The following is a 16,470-nucleotide window of genomic DNA, read 5'->3' as shown; positions in this document are numbered from 1 at the left end:
TGTGTACCCAGGATGTCCAGTGATGGTGGAAGATGTTATTATGCCAGCTGATCTTATCCCGTTGGATATTGTTGACTTTGATGTGATTCTGAACACGGATTGGTTGCATTTGAATCGTGCCAATATTGATTGTTACGGGAAAATAGTTACTTTTCATCGTCCTAGACTACCTGTGGTTACTTTTGTGGGCGAGCAGAGTGGGGTGAGACATGGTGTTATTTCGGCTATGCGAGCGAAAAGGTTGTTATCTAAAGGTTGCCAGGGGTACTTAGCTCATGTGGTGTTGGATGATGTTGTTCCTAGTAGTGTGGAGGATGTAAGGGTAGTCAGACATTTTCCTAATGTTTTCCCTAAGCATTTACATGGTTTGCCGCCAAACCGAGACATGGAGTTCACCATTGAGTTGCTTCCAAGTACTAATCCTATATCTTTACCTCCCTATCGTATGGCTCCTACTGAGTTGAAGGAATTGAAAGTTCAGTTGCAGGAATTAGTAGATAAGGGTTTTATTCAGCCTAGTACTTTACCTTGGGGAGCTCCGATTTTGTTTGTGAGGAAGAAAGATGGAACTTTGAGGCTATGTATTGATTACCGGCAATTGAATCGGGTAACGATTAAGAACCGTTATCCGTTGCCGCGTATTGATGATTTATTTAATCAGCTTCGAGCTACTTGTGTATTCTCCAAGATTGACTTGAGGTCTGAATATTATTAGCTGAAGATTAGTAGGGATGATGTTCCTAAGACGGCTTTCAAGACTCGTTATGGTCATTATGAGTTTCTGGTTATGCCATTTGGATTGACGAATGCACCAGCTGCTTTTATGGATTTGATGAACCGAGTATTCCAGCCATATTTGGATAGGTTTGTTATTGTTTTCATTGACGACATTCTGGTGTACTCTAAATCTAAAGCGGAGCATGTTCGACATCTTACTTTGGTGTTGAAAAGGTTGAGGGAACACCAATTGTATGCTAAGTTTAGCAAGTGCCAGTTTTGGTTAGTCCAAGTTGCATTTTTGGGGCACGTCATTTCAGCTCAGGGAATCTTGGTGGATCCTCAAAAGGTGGCAGCTGTAGAGAAATGGGAGCAACCGCGAACCATCACTGAGGTGAGGAGTTTCCTTGGTTTAGCAGGGTATTATCGACGGTTTGTTAAGGATTTTTCTGTGATTGCTTTACCACTGACGAGGTTAACGAGGAAAGACGTTAAATTTGAGTGGGATGATAAGTGTGAGCAGAGTTTCCAGCAGTTGAAGTATTGTCTCACTCATGCACCTGTTTTGGCGCTCCCGGATGATAATGGTGATTTAGAGGTCTATAGTGATGCTTCTTTGAATGGTCTGGGATGTGTGTTGATGCAGCATGGTAGGGTAATTGCGTATGCTTCACGACAATTGAAACCTCATGAGTTGAATTACCCTACACATGATTTGGAGTTAGCCGCCATTATTTTTGCGCTGAAGTTGTGGAGACATTACCTTTATGGAGAGAAATGTAAGATCTTTACAGATCATAAGAGTCTTCAGTATCTTTTACGCAGAGGGATCTTAATCTTCGTCAGTGGAGGTGGTTAGAACTGCTTAGTGATTATGACTGCACGATTGATTATCACCCTGGTCGTGCAACTATGGTAGCTGATGCACTTAGCAGGAAGTCTCAGGGCCGTATCAATGCGTTGTACGCTAGGTGCGTTCCTCTTCTGGCAGACTTAAGATCCACGGAAGTGAGGTTGGAGGCAGAAGATCGAGAGGTGGCTTTACTTGCTAATTTTCAAGTTAGGCCAATTTTAGTTGATTGGGTGCTTAAAGCTCAAGTAGCTGATGAAGAGATTCAAGAAATAATCCAAGCTCGAGATCAAAAGAGGAGGAAAGACCTCAGAGTTCGTGAATCGGATGGCATGCTAATGTAGGAGGGTAGGATGTTTGTGCCTAATAATTTGGATTTAAAGAAAGCAATTCTTAATGAAGCACATATCTCGGCTTATGCTATGCATCCAGGAGCTACTAAAATGTATCATACCATTCGACCATTTTATTATTGGCCGGGTAAGAAGAGGGAGATAGCTAAGTATGTGAGTAGGTATGCTGTTTGTCAGCAAGTTAAAGCGGAAAGGAAGAAGTCGTTTGGGTTGTTGTAGTCGCTTCCCGTTCCAGAGTGGAAATGGGAAAACATTTTGTGTACAAGCTTCCGCGTACACATAATGGTTTTGACGGCATTTGGGTGATTGTTGATCGGCTTACTAAGTTAGCACATTTCATTCCAGTGAGGGAAAAGTATTCTTTGGGGCGATTAGCTGAGTTGTTCATCTCAAAGATAGTGAAGTACCATGGTGTCCCTGTGAGTATTGTCTCGGATCACGACCCAGGATTTACATCTAAAGTTTGGGTAGCTTTTCAGAAAGCTTTGGGTACGAGACTACTTTATAGTACAACGTATCATCCTCAGACAGACGGTCAGTCAGAGAGAACCATTCAGACATTGGAGGACATGTTGCGATCTTCGGTGTTATAGTTTGGTGATGCTTGGCACAAGCGGTTGGATTTAATGGAATTTGCCTACAACAATAGTTTTCATTCAAGTATCGGCATGGCACCATTTGAGGCGTTATATGGTAGATCTTGTCGCACACCCTTGTGTTGGTCAGAGGTCGGAGAAATAGTTTTGGTGGGCCCGGAGATTGTTGAGGAGACTACTCAAAATGTTCAGGTAATTAAATCTAACTTGAAGGTGGCCCAGGATCGGCAAAAGAGTTTAGCAAACCAACATGCTACTGACAGACTGTATGAGGTTAGCGATTGGGTATTTTTGAAGCTTTCACCGTGGAGAGGCGTTGTACGGTTTGGAAAGAAAGGTAAGTTGAGTCCCAGGTATATTGGACTGTACATGATCACTGAGTGAGTTGGTGAGGTAGCTTACAGGCTGGAGTTACCTCCTAAGCTAAGTACATAACGTCTTTCACGTGTCCATGCTTCGACATTATGTTGCAGATCCGTCCCATGTGATACCTCCTCAACCCTTGGAAATCAATCCGGATTTGACGTATGATGAGGAACCAATGATGATTCTAGATTGGAAAGAAAAGGTTCTGAGGAACAAGACAATGAATTTGGTGAAAGTTTTGTGGAGGAATCATTCCGTGGAGGAGGCTACTTGGGAAACTGAAGATCGAATGACAGATTTGTATCCTCGGTTGTTCTTTGATCGCTAGTGGTTGCTGTGAGTGGTTGTTTTGAATTTCGGGATGAAATCTATTAAGGTGGGTAGGTTGTGACAGCCCGTCCAGGACTTTTCGTATCGTAGGGGTGAAATGACAGTTTTGCCCCTAGTGTGGTTGTTTCGTTGTGTGGATGTTTTTGGGTTTTGCTAGCCTGATTTTGGACCACACACATACCACACTCATTTCCCCTTTCTCTCTGCCCTGTACCGAGCTCTCTCTCTCTCTCTCTCCCATTCTTATTTTCTTGTACGGACAACAACCAAAACCCTTGAAACCTTCACAAATCGAGGAAACAATTTACATATTCGTGCTCGTGAGGTCCTTAGGAGTTCAACCATACTCATTTCAGGTAAGGATACCTTCATTTTCACGTCGAACTTGAGATCCCCGATTTTGGTCACTATTCATGCACACCTTAATTCTTGTGTTTTTGGGAATTTCAAGCTTGTAGGAAGCTTGGTGAGGTTCTTAGGAGGCTCGGGGTGGTTCGTTTGAAGGTTTTGGACGTCGGGATCGTGAGTTGCAAGTTTGGCCGAAGTTGGTGGTGTTTTCCTGGCAAGTTTCCGTGGGTTTTAGTGCTTGAAAGTGGTATGGATTTGTTCCTCTTGTTGTAAGCTTCATTTTGGTACCAATTTTGTGAAATTTGGTTGAAAAACGAAGAAGATACAAGGTTTTGAAAATTTCCCGGTTTTCTGGCGCCGAGTTTGGCCGGAGAAGACGACGGAATATTTCATCAGTTTGGACAGAATATTCCTAACAGCGTTAACGGCATCAGTTAAATTTAACGGAATATTCTTGACGCCGTCAGTGTGCCAGGCACGTGCCTGCGATTGGGCGACGCGTGCGGCGTTGGAAAATTTTTCTAAAAATATGGGGATGTTCGTGAGGTTGAGTGGATCACGTTGGTGTATTCATACACCCCATTTGAGCATTGTATGAGAAGTTATTTCGTATGGTTGGTTATGTGCTTTAAAATTAACGTTTTTATAGTTGTTTCGCATATAGGTGAGACCTATCCTGAGGACAAGCGCGGTCACTCGAGGCAAGGGGGTTACGACCCTTCTACATACCAGTGAGTGGGCTTTTGGTTTTTCGTATATACCTATATACTTATGTTTTTCCCAGAAAATGTAATGAAATGTTTATACATTTATATGCCATGCATTATGTTTGTCGTTGATTATACATTATTAGTTGCATATCTATATGTGTGTTTGGTGCTGCGGACGCATAGGTAAGTGCCAGGTAAGTTATGGTTTATATTTATTGTTTAGTAGTGATATGAGATGCATAGAGAGCTCATAACCTGTACCCCCGGTGTTAGTGCTCCCGCCCAAAGTTGGGCACAGTCCTTCACGTGATGTTCACCTCCCGCACCACACGCTCATCTTCGATCCAAGTTAGGTGCACAGTCCTGTCGTACAGACCACTTTAGGTGGTTCCGACTCGTAGGTGACCCGCGATTATTCGCCCAGTCTTCACGAGATCGTAGCACTTGAGCGTACTTATTATACACCCAATCCTGTCGTACAGACCACTTTAGGTGGTTCCGACTCGTGTGTAGGTACAGTTAGTGAGATGGAGATTTGAGCTCTAGATTCAGCCATACAGGTCACGTTAGGTGACTCCGGCTGACAGATTACATGACATTGTTTTGGCGTTACCTGAGTACTTGCATTTTATTTCGAGACATTTGGCATGGCATATTTCTGAGCATGACTTATATATATGTATATATTCTATTTTCTGGAAAGTATACAGGTTTTACGGCGAGGGGTTAGAACTTTGTTTATGAAATGGTTTTTGAAAAGCTTTGTTTTTGCCCACTCACGCTTTCTGTTTTGCGCCCCTCCAGGTTCTAGTTTGGCTAGCGCTTTTGGTGGCTCCCCAGAGGATTTTCCCAGCATATCTGACAGATTATGACTAGTATAGGACCACCTTTGGGTGTGTTTATTTAGTGTTGTTCTCCCAGACTGCACTAGGTCTTCCGTGCTCTGAACTTTGTTTTTCACACTTTCGCTTGCACATGTATGTTCTTACTTTGTGTATAGCTAGTTTTTATTTATTCGTAGTTTTATTATTATTTATTAGCTTCCGCACTGTGCACATGGTTACGTCACTTCCACGTGACGGCCAGCATGCCCTGATCTCGGTCGGGGTGTGTCACCTAGTATCAATACACAACTTTTTCTTGAATCAACAAAAAAAATTATTAATAAAAACATTAACAGTAATGAAGCAAATCAAGAAAGAATTAATAAAACAAATCAAAGTTTAATTAAATTTATTTCGATTATAAAAGAGTCACTTTCTAATACTAATATTAGTCTTAGTCAAAAAAATTCAAAGACTTTTTTTGACTTATCTTACTTTTCACAAGTATATGTAGTTTACAAATTATCACAAACCCAACTTATTAAGTTAGAGAAATTGAAATCCGTATTTCAATATAATGGAACCCCCCTTTTTCTTAAGAATGAAATAAAGGATTTTTTTGTTGTAAGACAAGAACTATTTCATTCCGAATTAAGACCTAAGAATCTTCGCAATTCTGGAATGAATCAATGGACAAATTGGTTAAGGAGTCATTATGAATATCAATGTGATGTATCTCAAATTAAATGGTCTAGAGTAGTACCACAAAAATGGCGAAATATATTGAACTGTATAGCTCAAAATAAAGATTTATATAAAGATTTGTGTGATTTATATGAAAAAGATGAATTAATTCACTACGAAAAAAAAACAAAAATGGAAACGGATTTATTATTGAATCAAAAGGATAATTTAAAAAAACAATATAGATATGATCTTTTAGCATATAAATCCATAAATTCTGAAACTAAGAAGTACTCTTCAATTTATGGATCACCATTACAAGTAAAAACTAACCAAGATATTTTTTATAATTACAACACACATAAACAAAAATCATTTAATATGGTAGAAGATGATATTCGAGATATGGATAAAAATACGGATAGAAAATTTTTTGATTGGAGAATTCTCTATTTTTGTCTTAAAACGAAGGTCGATATTGAGGCCTGGATCAATATTGATACTGATGATGCGAGAATTATACGCACACAAATTAAACCCTCTTTTTGTCAATTGTAGTATAAGTATAAGTAGGGATCGTTCTGGACCGGGGATTAGGAGGGATTGTTAACCACTTGGATTTGACTTCAAAAACGTAAAAACAATATAAAACACTAAACTAGACTCAAAGAATGTGAAAGTAAACGTTAAAACACTAAGACAAACCAAAAGACTCAAAATGCTTTAAAAACACAAACTAAAATGATTTCTAACTAAATTGAACAATAAAGTAAAGGGGGATTGAGTTTTGGACGGAATTAAACTAAATGAACAAATTGCAATTAAAACATAATGTAAATATGAAATTGATGAAATGGAATGAATGGATGCTAGCCAAGGGGTTCATCTCCACACATGTTACACTTGCATAATAAAAAGATTTCTAATTGCTTTTCAATAAACCATGAATTCTCAACGCCCCGGGTTAATTAGGTCCGCTTAAATTAACCGTCAAGTTTTCCTTAAGTTAATGAATTGGATGATTGCATACGACAATCCAAAGCATTCCTCACAAGTTCCCTACATGAATTGCATAATAGAGATACAAGCAAGAATCATTAAGCATCATGAAAACTATAAGTGTTGACGAGGCATTCGTTACTATGATTGCATGAAACTTATGCCAAGAATATGTTTAACACGATTGTTTATAAGCAACCTCCACTACTTGTGAATATAAGTTCATAACTATTACGTGAAACTCACTTATATTCTAGCGTCAAATTCATGCATGAAAATTAAGCGTTCATTCTTAATAAACATACATAAATAGGTTATCAATCAAACAGTTAAACAAATTGAATTCACAACTTATGAAACGTAATTAAAAGTAATCAAATCATATTACAAACATAAACATAGTTTCGAATTACCCCCTAGCTAAAGGGGGTTTAGTTCCTCATAACTTTGAAATCAAAGAAACACCTAAACATTCCAACAACTCAAAACTTTGAATTGTATGAACGTTTAAGCACTCTTTTCTTCCATTTCTCATACGTACAAAACAAAGAGAATTAAAATGAAACTTTGAAATCAAAGAAACACCTAAACATTCCAACAACTCAAAACTTGAATTGTATGAACGTTTAGGCACTCTTCTCTTCCTCGTTGTTGTAGCACAAGGTTTAAGGATAGGTTGGTTGGGGGGATGGATTGGGGAATTTATGGAAATGGAAGAAATGGAGGAGAAATGGAAGGGAAATGGAGAGAAACTCACGGCTAGGGAGAAGATGGAAGTGTTTGTGGTGTGTTGTGTATGAAAATGAGATGATTCAATGAATGGGAATGCAAGAGTATTTATAGGAGGAGTGAGGGAACATATAGGGAGAGAATGGATGGGAGAGCATGTGAATGATAGCTAGGAGAATGATTAAAGGGGTGTGAATGGTTGGAAATGCATGTGGGTGAATTGGTGGTGCAATGATGAAAGAATAAGTGCATGTGTGTGTTTTGTGTTGGAATGAATGTGGATGCATGATGAAAAGTTAATAAATAATGCATGTAGGGTTAGGAAATAAAATCATAATTTAAAGGGGGGATGATTAAAGGATGTGGCTAGGTTGGAAAGGTGTGGAAGATGGATGGAATTAGGGGGAATGCATGGCAATGATGGGGAGTTCTTTGGTGATGAATGCAATGATGAAGAGTGAATAAATAATGCATGTAGGGTTAGCTAGGTTGGCTTTGTTTGGGTGCATGTGAGTTAAAGAGGGAGAATGTGGTGAAATGATGAAGTAGGAAGGTGGAAATGCATGTGAATGCATGTGAGTGCATGTGTGTGTGAATGGGTGTTTCTTGATGGTTTTGGGGTTGTGATGCATGTGAATGCATGTGGCTAAGACTTGTTGATTGGGCTAGAGGTTTTGCATGGCTCAAAGGATTGTTTGATTGGGCTAGGCCCTTTGTTTTATGTCTAAAGTGCATACAAGGCTTTCAAATTCGTCCAACACTTTGGCTCCAAAAATATGCTATCCATTCCAAGCCCAATTTTGCTCCAAAATGCATCTTTTTGCTTCCTTAGCCATATGAACCTAAAAACACACGAAAATGGCTTAAACTACTAAAACAACTATGAATTAACAACATAGATGCACGAAAACAAGCTAAGTAAGTCGCCTAAATATGCTCCTATCAAATTCCCCCACACTTAGTTTTTGCTAGTCCTCGAGCAAAACAAAATAATAACAAACAAACAAAACGACACTAAACAAGTAAAACACAACCTAAACCTTCCAACAACCGTCTTAGGGATTTCCAATGCACATGACATGTTAAAAATCATCATTCCCACAGATTTTAGTCATCTTCACACTTAAGTACATTCTTAATCATAGTCACCACATACTATTTCACAATTAAGCATTTAAAACCATGTTTTGAATGTAGTAACATGCCTTAGAGAATTTGCTCAATTCCTTACAAGATATGCACTCGATTTTCACTCAGATTTTCTAACTACACACCCTAATCTAGTCATATGTGAGAAGATTGATGTAAACATGAAAACGAACACTCACATATATGTATCACAAAGAACGCAATTTCTGGAGTTAATAAGCATGTTTAGATATGATCTCATGAATGGAATGCTACTACTTAGACGTGAGAACCAGTGACACCATATGCTCATACCAAATTCAAACTCCACAATTGAAATACACAACACTCAAGATAGAAGTCAAGGGTTGTAACGGGGCTTGGGATATTGGCTCACAAGGAAAGGTAGGGATAAACAAAAGTTCTTTAAACAATAGCAAGCAAAGTAATGAAATTAAGATTTAGAATTCACTTGGCATGCAGAAATCAACTTTTAGACATAAGGGGGAGATTCAACAACTCTTAGGGCCTAATTTATTGTTTTGGGCCCTTACTTCAACCAACAATACTTTTCAACTCTTTTTTTTTTTTTTTTTTTTTTTTTTTTTGGCCGTGCCTATGGCACATCAACTCACATAAACACTCTTTCCCCCACACTTATTTTCTGCAATACCTTAATCAAAAGGAATTCATTGCTTACTATGCTTCAAGAACAAGGGTAAGGACGGTCATATTCTAGGTTAGGTGAGGATAAAGTGGGTTAACAAAGAACATGGGCTAACATGGCTCAACGGGGGTAAAACTTACAACATATACGAAATATGGGAAGTGAGGCTATTTGGCTATGGTGGCAATTACACAACTTCATCTTGAATATGTTATGTAAATCAATAACATGCTTTGAATGAAATGAGCATGAGTTCTAGCATTTGGAACTATATGATGAAACGCCTTCTAAGTAGTAACCAAGCAAAGAATAATGAGATCATGCAACAACTTTGGAAAACAAGAAATCACAGATTATACTCTCCAAAGAACGTTCTAGGCTCAAGTCTCTCAGGATTGTAGCGTTTGTTTGAGTTCCTTCCTTCAAGCATGTTACATAACTAATTTTTTTCTTTTATGATTGCATGTGAAGTCATACATTATAACCATAACCAAGCATATACCAAGAGTAAATCAAACTTTTCTCCATGTTTATAACTCTTTTCAATAGTCATGCAATTAGAAACCAAATCCTTATCATTGTGTTGGAAGGTGACCTACGACACAAAAACGACTCAAAACACTCTTTTTAGGCTTTTCAAAACATGTTTTTCAAATTTTTATGTGATTTTTGAATTTTTAAGTCAAAACACACTAAACATACTTAAAAACAGCAAGAAACAACATTTGAAGTTATGGTGGATAAAACCCTACGAATTTGCATCAAAACACTTTAGTAACTCCCCCACACTTAAATCAAACATTGTCCTCAATGTTAAAAACCACACTAAACACAAACAAACATATAAACAACAATTAAACATACTAAACATGGCAGAATGTATCTAACAAAGAGAAGAGTTTAGAGATGCAAATCTGATTATGGAGTGTTCGTTCCATCTTCTCCTTGGTGATTGCAGTGAGGCTTGGATATTTGTGATTCCACAGGCTTACTCTTGAACTGCGCTGCTCCCATCGTTGATTTTCCTTTGTGCTACTCTTGAACTGGGCAGCAGGCTTCCTTTGGTCTCCCCCGAAGGTCTGAGCTTCCTCCTCTTATCTGTTTCTTTGTTCAATCTCTCCAATTCGTATTGAAGAGGGTTAGAGGATAGCTCAGCAAAGCTAGGTAAGCAACCAGGGAATAGAGTCCAGATAGACTCCAAGTGCCGGCTGATTGCTTCTTTCACTTTGCCATGCAAGTAATATCAAGGACAAAGGAAAAGACAGGGAAAGAGCATGATATGAGATACCTTTGCTTTTGCCCTTGATGATATGAGATACCTTTGCTTTTGAAGAAGCGGTGAATGAATCAGCACATGTATTTGGGGTGCTGTTTCCTCCTGGGTCATCTGTACTCCAGGCATCTGGTATCATCTTTGGGGAAGAAGAAAGAAGTGAGTGTTTCGAAAGGCTTTGCTGGGAGTGCGCCCTCAGAGGTGAGAAAGAGTTGGGCATTTTCTTCAGGTTTGCCTTGTCATAAAAGATGAAAGTCGACAAATATAGGGATAGCAAGTTGTGGTACTGTTCTCTTACCCTTGTCGACAAACGTTTTGATCCCGCAAATCCGGCTTTTTGAAATAGTGACGACTCTTCGATCTTTGAAGACGCCTCTTCGATTTCTGAGCAGGCGCTTTCTGAAAAGCAGAGAAAGCGTCGCCGACCTTTGCGCTTGTCGGCTAAAGACGTGTAGCTGCGATGATGGCCTCCACGTGTTGAACGCGTTTTCTGAAAAGCTGAGGGAGCGTCGCCGAACTTTACGCCTCAAATTCCGGCTTTTTGAATCGGTGGACGCGTTGCCTTGGCTTTTTATAGAGCTATCGATCACCGCCAACTTACACACTCTGAATATTTCCCATTCTTGAAACTCGTTTCCGGCCCTTTGAAAATTTACTCCGTCCACCCCTTCTCTTTGAACACTTTTTAAAAAAAAATGGCAAACCCATCGAACCTTAGCTTAGAATTGAGTCTCCGCAGTGATACGGGCGTGCCGCTTCAAGGTAACGTATGGCGCCCTTCTTTCTTATCTTCTAACGGTCCTCTTACAGGTGAAGATTCCGTGATGCAGGACGCCACAACAGCTACGATAGTAGCTCGGAACCTCCTCACTCCCAGAGATAGTCAGCTGCTTTCAGGACGGTCCGATGAGTTGGCCGTTCAAGAGTCCCTGGCTCTCAGCGTTCAGTGCGCTGGTTCTGTGTCAAACATGGGCCAACGCCTCCTTGCTCGCTCCCGTCAGGTTGAATCATTGATGGCGGAGGTGGAGAACCTGAAGCAAGAGATAAAACAACTTAAGCACGAGAATAGAACTTTGCACGTGCTTGCAAATAATTATTCATCAGGCATGAAGAGGAAGCTTGATGAGATGCTAGAATCTCAAGGTCGGTTGCAAAGTGACCGTCAACGGCTTGCGTCTTTCTTCCAGGGGCACCTTTTTCCTGGGTCATCCAGCGTTCCGCCAAGTATTGGGGCCTGGAATGCTCTATATCCGATGTCTTCTGCTCCTATGCCTCTTGCTCCGATGCCTCTTGCTCCGATGCCTCTTGCTCCGATGCCTCCTACTTCGATGCCTTCCGCTTCTAGAGTTTTGCCTCGTGGTGGGTCTTCACGCAAACAAAAACAAAAACAACCTTTGTGAAGCTCCATTTGTTAGATATATTTGTAATTTCTCGAAAATTAATGAAAAAGCTTTGTTTTATTCACTGTATTGGGTTGCCTCCCAAGTAGCGCTTTCTTTTACGTCTTGTAGCCGGACGAAGAACACAATCATGCCTTAATGGAACCCACGGCATGGAGTTGATCATTGAATGGATGATGATACTTGAAATGTTCCGGCAATGGTTGAATTTCAAGAGTGGGTGCCCTAATCATTGACATCAACAACATATTAGTCAAAAACGACTTTGGATTTTGAGTTGGTGGCTTACCTATGGGCTGCAATATTGGCTCTAAAGTCGCAGCACATTCAACAAATGTACAAGGGATGTTTTCATTCAGATTGGACATTTTGAAGGTTGTGGCTGTGTGATCCACTCCAATTTCCTCCTTGATGAATTCAAGATGCTCCTCAACCACTTTTTCCTCGTGAATTGTTGGAAAGGTGTCCAAGATGTCTTTCTTCCCCTCATCTTTCATGGATTGCATGAACCTGCCAGGGAAGGGTGCATTTGGGGGAACAAAGTTAGAAATAATTAAATTTGGAACAACCTTACTTGAATGGGGTGGTGTAGGAATATTGGGAGGTTGCGGCAAGGGTTGTTCTTCCCTTGCCGTGCCTTGTGCATCCTCCTCCTCTTCGAGCAGTAGCAATTCATCCATGGGCTCATCTTCAACCATTTGTTCTTGAATTTGTTCCATGCATTCTGCATTCTGCCTAAATTGACTGTTCCACTCAGCCAACTTTTTTGCTTGATAGAAATCCTCAATTGGTCGCCAAAATGCGTCTTGTTGAAATGGTTGAGCTTCCCTGCCCTGCTCCACAGAATTCAGTTGTTGAATAACTTCATTATAATAATTTGATATACCTGAATTTGGATGTGAAGATTGAGGGGAAGGCTGTGGTGGTGCATATGAATCCTCATATGGTTGCCAATATGTTTCTTGGTGAGTCTCCTTAGCTTGATTTTGTGAACCCTGCACCAAAGAGTTTAATTCATTAAGAATTTGATTATAATCTATTGACGAATTTGAGTTTGGTTGGGCATATTGAATATGAGGTGGCTCCCAATATCTTTCTTGTTGAACATTTTGAGGTTCCCACCACATAGAAGTTGAATGATCACTCCAATCCGAATTGTAAGTATTGGAAAACACGTTATTCCTTGATTGAAGATCAACTATATCAACGTTTTGCATTTGGGACCTTTCCATGAGCTGTGACAAAAGATAAGCATTATCAAATGCCATGTTGTGCTTCTAAAATCAACAAAATAAAACTAAAAATATATACACACAAACGAAAATAAAACAATCCAAGGGATTAGCAAAGTTGCTAATCCCCGGCAACGGCGCCAAAATTTGATGCGAGAATTATACGCACACAAATTAAACCCTCTTTTTGTCAATTGTAGTATAAGTATAAGTAGGGATCGTTCTGGACCGGGGATTAGGAGGGATTGTTAACCACTTGGATTTGACTTCAAAAACGTAAAAACAATATAAAACACTAAACTAGACTCAAAGAATGTGAAAGTAAACGTTAAAACACTAAGACAAACCAAAAGACTCAAAATGCTTTAAAAACACAAACTAAAATGATTTCTAACTAAATTGAACAATAAAGTAAAGGGGGATTGAGTTTTGGACGGAATTAAACTAAATGAACAAATTGCAATTAAAACATAATGTAAATATGAAATTGATGAAATGGAATGAATGGATGCTAGCCAAGGGGTTCATCTCCACACATGTTACACTTGCATAATAAAAAGATTTCTAATTGCTTTTCAATAAACCATGAATTCTCAACGCCCCGGGTTAATTAGGTCCGCTTAAATTAACCGTCAAGTTTTCCTTAAGTTAATGAATTGGATGATTGCATACGACAATCCAAAGCATTCCTCACAAGTTCCCTACATGAATTGCATAATAGAGATACAAGCAAGAATCATTAAGCATCATGAAAACTATAAGTGTTGACGAGGCATTCGTTACTATGATTGCATGAAACTTATGCCAAGAATATGTTTAACACGATTGTTTATAAGCAACCTCCACTACTTGTGAATATAAGTTCATAACTATTACGTGAAACTCACTTATATTCTAGCGTCAAATTCATGCATGAAAATTAAGCGTTCATTCTTAATAAACATACATAAATAGGTTATCAATCAAACAGTTAAACAAATTGAATTCACAACTTATGAAACGTAATTAAAAGTAATCAAATCATATTACAAACATAAACATAGTTTCGAATTACCCCCTAGCTAAAGGGGGTTTAGTTCCTCATAACTTTGAAATCAAAGAAACACCTAAACATTCCAACAACTCAAAACTTTGAATTGTATGAACGTTTAAGCACTCTTTTCTTCCATTTCTCATACGTACAAAACAAAGAGAATTAAAATGAAACTTTGAAATCAAAGAAACACCTAAACATTCCAACAACTCAAAACTTGAATTGTATGAACGTTTAGGCACTCTTCTCTTCCTCGTTGTTGTAGCACAAGGTTTAAGGATAGGTTGGTTGGGGGGATGGATTGGGGAATTTATGGAAATGGAAGAAATGGAGGAGAAATGGAAGGGAAATGGAGAGAAACTCACGGCTAGGGAGAAGATGGAAGTGTTTGTGGTGTGTTGTGTATGAAAATGAGATGATTCAATGAATGGGAATGCAAGAGTATTTATAGGAGGAGTGAGGGAACATATAGGGAGAGAATGGATGGGAGAGCATGTGAATGATAGCTAGGAGAATGATTAAAGGGGTGTGAATGGTTGGAAATGCATGTGGGTGAATTGGTGGTGCAATGATGAAAGAATAAGTGCATGTGTGTGTTTTGTGTTGGAATGAATGTGGATGCATGATGAAAAGTTAATAAATAATGCATGTAGGGTTAGGAAATAAAATCATAATTTAAAGGGGGGATGATTAAAGGATGTGGCTAGGTTGGAAAGGTGTGGAAGATGGATGGAATTAGGGGGAATGCATGGCAATGATGGGGAGTTCTTTGGTGATGAATGCAATGATGAAGAGTGAATAAATAATGCATGTAGGGTTAGCTAGGTTGGCTTTGTTTGGGTGCATGTGAGTTAAAGAGGGAGAATGTGGTGAAATGATGAAGTAGGAAGGTGGAAATGCATGTGAATGCATGTGAGTGCATGTGTGTGTGAATGGGTGTTTCTTGATGGTTTTGGGGTTGTGATGCATGTGAATGCATGTGGCTAAGACTTGTTGATTGGGCTAGAGGTTTTGCATGGCTCAAAGGATTGTTTGATTGGGCTAGGCCCTTTGTTTTATGTCTAAAGTGCATACAAGGCTTTCAAATTCGTCCAACACTTTGGCTCCAAAAATATGCTATCCATTCCAAGCCCAATTTTGCTCCAAAATGCATCTTTTTGCTTCCTTAGCCATATGAACCTAAAAACACACGAAAATGGCTTAAACTACTAAAACAACTATGAATTAACAACATAGATGCACGAAAACAAGCTAAGTAAGTCGCCTAAATATGCTCCTATCAACTGACACTAACAGTAATAAATATACTAAGACTAGGGTTAATAAGTATCAAATAATTGAAAAAATCAATAATAAGGGTCTTTTTTATCTCACACTTCAGCAAGACCAAAAAATCAACCTATCCAATCAAAAACCCCTTTTGGATTGGATGGGAATGAATGAAGAAATACTAAGTCGTCCCATATCAAATCTGGAACTTTGGTTCTTGCCAGAATTTGTGAGACTTTATAATACGTATAAAATGAAACCGTGGGTTATACCAATTAAATTACTACTTTTTAATTCTAATATAAAAAAAAATGCTAGTGAAAACAAAAGCATCACTGGAAATAAAAAAAGAGATCCTTTTATATCAATATCGTCGAATGAAAAAAAATCTCTTGAATTAGAAAACCGAAATCAAGGAGAAAAAGAATCCATGGGCCAAGCAGATCTTAAATCAGCTCTTTCAAACCAAGAAAAAGATGTTGAAGAAGATTATACGGGATCGGACATGAAAAAACATAGAAATAAAAAGCAATACAAGATAAAATACAAAAGCGGAGTTTGATTTCTTCCTAAAAAGGTATTTGTATTTTCAATTGAGATGGGATGATTCTTTAAATAAAAAAATAATCAATAACATCAACGTATATTGTCTCCTGCTTAGACTGATAAATCCAAGAGAAATTACTATATCCTCTATTCAAAGGGGCGAAATGAGTCTGGATATTTTGACGATTCAGAAAGATGTAACTCTTACAGAATTTATTAAAAGGGGATTTTTGATTATTGAACCAATTCGTCTAGCTATAAAAAATGATGGAAAATTTATTATGTATCAAACCCTCGGTATTTCATTAGTTCATAAAAGTAAACATCAAATAAATCAAAGATACCGAGAAAAAAAACATGTTGATAAGAATTCTGATGAAGTCATTACAAAACATCAAAAGATGACTGGAAATAGA

At 38.6% G+C, this 16,470-nt stretch overlaps 1 protein-coding gene across 1 annotated transcript in view; it reads left to right on the top strand.

The window, feature by feature from the left end:
• Positions 1-15,527: 15,527 nt before the first annotated feature.
• LOC125471334 (NAD(P)H-quinone oxidoreductase subunit H, chloroplastic) overlaps positions 15,528-16,470 on the top strand; it is a 3,236-nt gene continuing 2,293 nt past the window's right edge. Inside the window, exon 1 of the mRNA XM_048571649.1 lies at positions 15,528-16,470. This exon is cut by the window's right edge and continues 2,293 nt beyond it. The gene's annotated coding sequence lies outside the window, so the exon portion shown is untranslated.

Source organism: the organism of the source record quoted next, unplaced genomic scaffold (assembly GCF_019419815.1).
Source record: "Pyrus x bretschneideri cultivar Hongxiangsu unplaced genomic scaffold, Pyrus_bretschneideri_v1 Contig107, whole genome shotgun sequence".
Lineage (NCBI taxonomy): Eukaryota > Viridiplantae > Streptophyta > Magnoliopsida > Rosales > Rosaceae > Pyrus > Pyrus x bretschneideri.
The sequence above is the reverse complement of the archived record's forward strand: the minus strand, read 5'-3'. Positions and strand labels throughout refer to the sequence as shown.